Raw genomic sequence first — 8,213 nt, 5'->3', positions numbered from 1 at the left:
GGGGAGTCAGACCTAAGCCACGTGGCTCCAGATGGGTTGTGTGTGTGTTCTGTACAAGGCAGGTGACACTGAATCAAGTTGGAGCTGGGCTGCCAGACATGTGGTGCCAAACCAGGCTGTCCAGGGCTGCGTCAGCCCAGGGAAGGCTGTGGGCATTCCTGACACTCAGTAGGCACCCTCGTGTGACTTGTAGAGAGTCCGGCCATAAAGGAGCCCCTTTAGGCTGGTGGCTGTTTTAAGGACCACACACCCCGCTCCCTGTGGAGTGGCACATCACTGAAGCCACCTTTTTGTGCCTTCTGCTAGCTGATGATTGACAGGGCACCTCCTATGGGGATGTATTACACAAAGGTGCCCCTTCCTCTAATGTCACCTGACTTTCCTAGTCCAGGAAAGGGCCTCCTCCTAGGAGACTCAACTTTCTTAACTCCAGATCTGAGCATGTCAGCCCCCCCTCAAATTCCTTCAGTAGTTCTCATAACCTTCAGGGTCAAGTCCAGACCTTGGTCAGTCCCTCTACTCACATACATCCTGTCAGTCCCTGGCAGCATGTTCTGTGGCCTGAGAATGACTTTCTGTTTCCTAATTTTCCATGTTCCTGTTTCTGTTACTTGGAACAGAGTCTGTCTTTTTACGATGCCAGCCAATCCCTGCATGTGGCTCAGCTACTCATTTTGACAATGGGCCTGCATTACTTTAGTGATAAAACTCATTTTGAAAAGAACTAGCCTAAGAGTCACATTTTCCTGGTCAATATTCACCCACGCTCCCAAATCAGCCTGCTTTTGAGACTCCTCTGTACACCCAGAGCACCCTGAGCTCCTGGAAAGCACCACCCTCCAAACACACATAGGTTTTTTCCTCTTTTCATCATGAAAATAATTAAACATTCAAAAAAGTAAAGGGAATAATATAATACTTATTATAATATAATTAATACTTAATATAATATGCTTATCACCTAAATTTTAAGTTATTAGTATTTTCACATAATGTGCTCCAAACATGGGGTTTTGCTAAGATAGTCAAAGTAAGATATCATACTGACACCCTAAATGTTTCTTTATACATCTCAGAATGAAGACACATTCCTACTTAATCACAATACTATCATCTAAGGCAATAAGATTAGTAGTAATACCCTATGCCATCTAATACCTAATATGACTTTAATTTCTTTTTCCAGACCACCTCACCCAAGAAGTGGCTGTGAGACATGGTTCACAGAGCACACCGAGACCTCACTTGTCCATCACAGTGGCTGGCTGCCCAGGAGCATGGGATCAAACCTACTCGTGCAGGGCACGCTGGCCAAGCAGTCCATCTCTGTGACCACTGAGCCAGCTCGTCACCCTGTGACTTTCATTTCTGTGTCCTTTGCCTAGAGCAGTTCCTGACCTAAATGTTTGTATGAATGACTTTCTCTATGATAGCAAATGGGACAGCAAAAACATGTTTATTTGCTCAAAGGTATTAAGGTTTCAGAGGTAAATTTCTTTCCCATTATAATGCACTTTAATTTGCAGGTGAAGATACAAAAGGAAAGCAAAGAAGAAGGAAAGAAATAAAAGAGATGGTCAAGTTTTATTTTTTTAATTTTAACTATGGAAAAGGCCAAATATAAATAGAAGTGCATATACTAGCGAAATGATCTCCCATGTACAAATCGCCCAGCTTAAACAATTATTTCATGGGCGGCTATGTTGGCCTCCCCCAATTATTTTGAAACAAATCCCAGATATCATTTCATTTATAGTTTAGCGTGTTTCTCTTAGAGACTTCTCGTGTGTGTGTGCATGTTATGAGTTTTTATTTCTCTCAGGAGTGGCATTTGCTGAGTCTTATGGTAAGTGCATATTTAAGAAGAAATTACCAAATATTTTCCACATGGGAATTCAAGTTGTTATTCATCCTTGCTAACACTTAGTAATGTTAGTAATTTTTAAAATTGTAGTTGTTGCATCGGGCAACACCACACTGATAAAGAAACGGGAGTCATGGAGCAGGCTACATAATGCAGGATGCTGCTGACGAGCAAGATCCTGGCCTTTTTATTGATAGAAGGAATTACACAGCATTGGTTGTAAGGGGAAGAAGGAGAAAAAAGAGAGGGGGAGAATGTAACTAGAAAATCAGAGATTGTGGGTCTCCCCTCCATGCATTTCTTATCTGCTTGATGACTCGGTATTGTAATTGAGATCAAGCCTTAGTCAATTTCAGTCTTATCAACAAGGCTTTCCACTGATCAGCTTCTGGGGTCCCTTGTTATACCTCCATCTTGGGCGCCCCCGGGTGTTCCCAGTCATAACTCGGGATGCATAGCCTTGCCAGTGTGATCCAGCTTTGTGCTCTTGATTGATTTGAAGGGCACCTTGCAGGGTTGGGTCATTTTTTACATAGTTATTTAATTTTTATTATTTATTTTTAATTAAAAAATTTTTTAAATATATTTTACATCATTTTTCATTTTTGCACAATGTTTGCATTTTCATCTTGGGTATAGTCCCCATACAATTCCCAGCCCCCTTGTTTTGATCCCAGTCCCTTCTCCCCCCCAGTGGGTCTCTGGTTTATAGCTGCTTGTTGATTTTGATTTTTACTTTATTATAATTAGTCTTTTTCCTGATCCTTCATTCAGGTTTTCTAAATTCCTGCTATGAGTGAGGTTGGGTCATTTTCACCATGCTTAGGATTTAGAAATGTAGGTAACAAATGGTGGCTGAACAGACCGCTTAGGAGTAGCAGAGTCACATATAGTCATCTCATATATATGTTGTGCAGGTCCTCTTGATTTTATTTTCTTTCTAAAGATTTATTTATTTATACAAGAACTTGGGTACAGGCCAGATATGCGGGAGGGTGAGTGGATTGACCAGAGATAGAGTGGGAACAGAACAGGCAGACTGATGAAATGCACTGCTGAGGGGAGCAGCGGGCAAGACAGGAGAGGTCTGCTGCGCCATGTGGGACCCTCGCCGGCTGGCCGGGATTGAACTGGCACTGCAGAGGCTGCGGACAGCTTCACAGTGCTGAGCTCAACCGCTTGTGCCACCAGGGGAGGCCCTCCTGATTTTAATTTGCATTTCTCTAATGGCTAACATTGTAGAACAGTTTTCATATACATATTTACCATCTATATGCCCACTTTGGTGACACACCTATGGGGCATTTTTTGCCCCTTTTTAATTTATTTTCTCAATTAAGATATAACTGACATATAACTATATTAGTTTCAGGAGGACAACATAATGATTCGATATTTGTATGTATTGCAAAATGATCGCCACAATAAATCTAGTTAATTATTCATCTCCGTACAACCACAGAATTTTGTTTCTTATGATGAGGACTTTTAAGATTTACTCTGTTAGCAACCATCAACTATGCAATACAGTGTTAATAAATATAGTCACCATACTGTACATCATGTGACTTATAACTGGAAATTTGTACCTTTTGCTCTTAACCCATTTTCCCTACCCCCATCCCTAACCTGTGGCCACCACCAATCTGTATCTGTATCTATGGGTTTGGATTCTTTTTGTTTTTTTTTTTAGATTCCACATATCAGTGAGCTCATATAATATTTGTCTTTCTCTCTGTGACTTATTTCACTTATCATAATGTCCTTAAGGTTCTTCCCTGTTACAAATGGCAAGATTTCCTCCTATTTTATGGATAAATAGTATTGTATTTACATACACACACGGCTTTATCAGTCATCCAGTGATGGACACTTGGCTTTATCAGTGATCTTCTGACGGACCCTCGGTTGTTTCCATATGGCCTCATAAATAATGTGGTTATGATCATGGGGGCACATATAGCTCTGCAAATTAGTGTTTTCATTTTCTTTGGATAAATTCCCAAAAGTGGAATTGCATTATATGGTGGTTATATTTTAAAATTTTTAGTAACCTCTATACTATTTTTCCTAGTGGCTGCATCAATTTAGGTTCCTACCAACAGTGTACAAGGTTTCCTTTTCTCTATATCCTTGCCAACACTTGTTAATTCTTGTCTTTTTGATAATAGCCATTGCAACCAGTGTGAGGTACTGTCTCACTGTGGTCTTGAGTCACATTTCCCTAATGATTTGTGATACAGAGTTTATTTTCATATACCTCTTGGCCATCTGTATGTTTTCTTTGTAAAAATGTTTGCTTGGAGTCTGCCCATTTTAAAAAAAGATTTATTTATTTATGCATACAAGAACTGGGGTGTAGGCCAGAGGTGCATGGAGGTGAGAGGATTCACCAGAGACAGAGTGGGGAGCAGAACAGGCAGACTGACTGACACACTGCTGAGGGGAGCAGCGGGTGAGACAGGAGAGGTCTGCTGTGCGTGGTATGGGTAGCTCCCTGGCCAGGGATTGTACTCATGCTGCAGAGGCTGCAGATAGCTTCACAGTGTTGTGCTTAACCCCTTGCCCCACCAGGAGGCCCTAGTGCATTCTTTTTTTTTTTTTTAACTATTTATTTATTTTAAGGATTTATTTATTTATTCATACAAACACTGGGTACAGTCAGAAGCGCGGGAGGGTGAGAGAATTCACCAGAGCCAGAGCGGGGAGCAGAGCAGGCAGAAAGACCGAAGTACACTGCTAAGGGGAGCAGCGGGCGGCAGGAGAGGTCTGCACGCCATATGGGACCCTCCTCCGGTGGCCAGGGAGCAGCCCGGGGATCGAACTGGTGCCACGGAGGCTGCGGGCAGCTTCGCAACCCAGCACTCAACCACTGCGCCACTGGGGAGGCCCCCTAGTGCATTCTTTATAAAGGAAGTGATTACATCCCAAGTGTTGCCTGGTGATACATAGATAGCATCAACATATCTTTAGGTTGGGATAACTTGGAACCAGAAACCCTTCTGTCAAGAATAATTACATTTTTAATGTCACCGACTCACTGTTTCTACCTATATAAATTAAGTTCAAACTTGTGTTTGTTGGAATAATTCTTGTAAGAGTAAAATGTTGGACTGCTTCCTGGGTTCAAATCCTCACTTTGATTACCTGACAAATTCTTTGTCTGTCACTGAGACTTTATTTCATTAACAGTCATCACTCTGCAGACCTTACCAGGACCCCCTATCACATACTCTGTGACCTGGTACCTGGTGCTGCCATCTTTAGTGCAGAGCCCACTGAATCCTTTGAGGCCCCACTATCCAGTGGATAGACACAGACATTTTTGGGAAAGTCCTTGCCCTCAGGGTCCAGAAGAGGGTGTGCAGTTTTCATTTGTGCACTGTTCTTTTTGTTGGTTGATTCCTTCTATTTTCACAGAAGTCACTTTCTGTGCTCAGGAATTTCTGCTGAGGGGAGAAATGAAGATGTGGATTATGTTGCAGACCAGTTCATATAACCTCATGAGGAGGTTTAAATGGGTTCAATAACCAGCAGGAGCAGCACAAATGAAACTAGAAATCTGAGTCTGGCAAAAACAGTCTCATCATTGACTGTTTTAGTCTCTCATCACAGACCCAAGAGGCCACTAGCTTGGCTACAAAGCCTTGCAAGTGTGCTCCAGACAGGATAACAGATTTGTGAGCCAAATCTGTTAGAGTCCAAATAGTACCCAGCTGAGGAAAAACAGTGTCTCTAGTATTTGTATTCTCTCATCTCTCCCTCCTTCCTCCTCCTGAAGTAAAGTTGCTCCGGTTGTGGCACTCTGCAGGAGGGTCTGTAGTGAGGCACCCCTCAAGGAGACACTTTCCCTCATGAAGTTTAACCAGGGGCACCTCTTTCATTCTGGTGGTGAACTAGCCAAGTTGCTAAGGTCTCAGGTCACTGGACAAAGCAATCCCAGAGCGCGAAACTTTTTTATTAGAAGCATGATTCTCAATAACTGCATAGCAGGTTGTCCATTGGCGCCAGGGAGCTGTTTAGCTCTAACAGTAGGCATTGGATACAACTCAGCTGGCAGGGCTTCCCACAACTTCTGGTCCCTCATCAGAGAACAGTAAACAGTAGCCCATGCACAGCTTCCCTGGTTTCCGAGAGCCCCTCTGTAGGACCTCTAATTTGATCCTCCAGTTGATCTCAGTTGGGGACTAAAGACAAGGAGCAGTGGTTCACGTTGGAATGAAAAGGCTAATGTGAACAACCTGCTGTCCTGCAAGAATGCTGTTGGCTTCTGCTAGTACCTCCTGAGACGCATTGGCAAAGTGCCCTGTGAGAACCTCTGACTCTTGCAAATGACCTGTTAGCACTCTGAGAGTACCCAGCAAACTTCCTACACTCTTCCTGTCTTTTTTATTTATTTTTTTAAAAAAGATTTATTTATTTATGCATACAATAGCTGGGGTACAGGCCAGAGGTGTGTGTGTGGGGGGGGGGTGAGAGGATTCACCAGAGACAGAGTGGGGAACAGAACAGGCAGATTGACCAAAGTACACTGCTGAGGGGAGCAGAGGGCGAGTCAGGAGAGGTCTGCTGCAGTATGTGGTATCTCCCTGGTGGGGGATCGAACTCGTGCTGCAGTGGCTGCGGACAGCTTCATAGGTTGCTTGCGTCTTAACACTTGCGCCACCACGGAGGCCTTCTTCCTGTCTTCTTGACGCAGAAAAATGTTTCCTCCTTTGGAATTTAAGCCCTTAATATCGCCCTCTCCAGTTCCCTACAAAACATTTGCATTTACATATCCTGCCGTCCTCTTAAAGGGAAAGTATGTTCAGTCATTCAATTAGCAATGTTTGGGAGCCCACGAAATGAGAGGGCTGCAAATTCTGTGATGAACAAAGTAAGTGTCTTTTCCATGAGCTCAGTATAGTGGGAAATAAAGAAATAAGCATGGTATCGGCATAAAGCAAGTAAATGTGATCATGCTAGGTCTACGGCGCTTGGACAAGTCCCCCCCCCCGAACTAGGAAGAGTGTGGAGGGAGACCAGGGAACTGAGTGGAGGGAGCAGAGAATGAAGGAGAATGTAAGGGAGAAGAACAGTAAATAAGAAGTTACTGTGCATGGATTGACGAAAGAAATGAAAATGGGCGCAAGGCAGGAGAGGGGAACAAAATGCAAAAGCTCAGAAGCACTATGAAGGGACGCCGCAGGGAGGGGGCTCCGCAAGGGAAGATGTGTCTGTCTCCATCCTGCCACGGCTTTTCTGCCCCTTTTGTCCAGGACACTGGTCAAGTCTTTGTAACTCAGCTTCGAAGAGACGCAAGCAGACGCTGAGGATTTGAAAGAATTGGACACCCGGGGCCCAAAAGTGTTGCTCCCAGAAGCGTGACCACTAGGGGGAGCAGTAGGACCGGTTTCGGGAGCCTTCGCCGGGTCCCTCAGCTGATGCCCGAGGCCGTTCCAGCTCGCAGACTGAGGTCCAGAGTGTTGGCCATAGCTGCGGCTCTGCTGGGAGCGGGGGGTTTTTGCTCTGCTCAGGGCTCTACTGCGACGCTTCCCCACAAAACCCGAGGCCTCCCACTCCCGGCTGTGAGAGCCGGGCCCCAGAGCGCATCTGCCCTGTGTCTAGAAGCCGGCGGAAACGGGGGCGCTCTCGCGAGCCGGGCAGGCAAGATCTCGGTTGCCTTGGCTCCCAGAACCCGCCGCCTAAGAGCTGCAAGACAAAACTAAGGAAACCACGGAAATTGTTCCCGGTAGGTGGCCAAGTCCTTTTCTTCCAGCACAGAAAGAACTCAGGCCCATTTGAGGTGTATGTATTGGACTCATTATAGCGGTGGGACAATAGGTTCCTTCATAATTCCTATCCCGAATGGGGCACCCCCAAGAGAAGGCGATCATGTCCTTTCCAAGCATCGAATTGGAGATGACTGAAGGGTAGAGTGGTGGGGTACAGAATCCATGTCACGAGTGACCGTATGAAAAACACAACCAATGCTGTGTGTCGAGGACTGTGCGTGTGTGTGTGTGTGTGTGTGTGTGTAGGGTATAGTTTATCCTGTGTTATTTATATATGTATATGTATATTATGTGGGTGTGGATGCAGAGTCACAGCTCAAAGTGAAGTATGTATTATTGTATGTATTATTTTTTCCTGACTCCTCAATTTAAAAAAAAAGTCATAATTGGACGGGAACAAAAGGGACAAAGTATTTCATAAGCATCTGACAATATGTTGATTTTACAGTTACAAGGTTAGGCAAAAAGAAATACACAGCCAAATTGAATTTGAGTTACAGATTAAAAAGTATGTTTTTGCAACTGGGACTATATCAAATTAAAGAGCTTCTGCACAGCAAAAGAGACAATAACAA

The sequence above is a fragment of the Talpa europaea genome (genome assembly GCF_964194135.1).
Source record: "Talpa europaea genome assembly, chromosome: X".
Taxonomy (NCBI): domain Eukaryota; kingdom Metazoa; phylum Chordata; class Mammalia; order Eulipotyphla; family Talpidae; genus Talpa; species Talpa europaea.
This window is presented reverse-complemented; position numbering follows the sequence as displayed.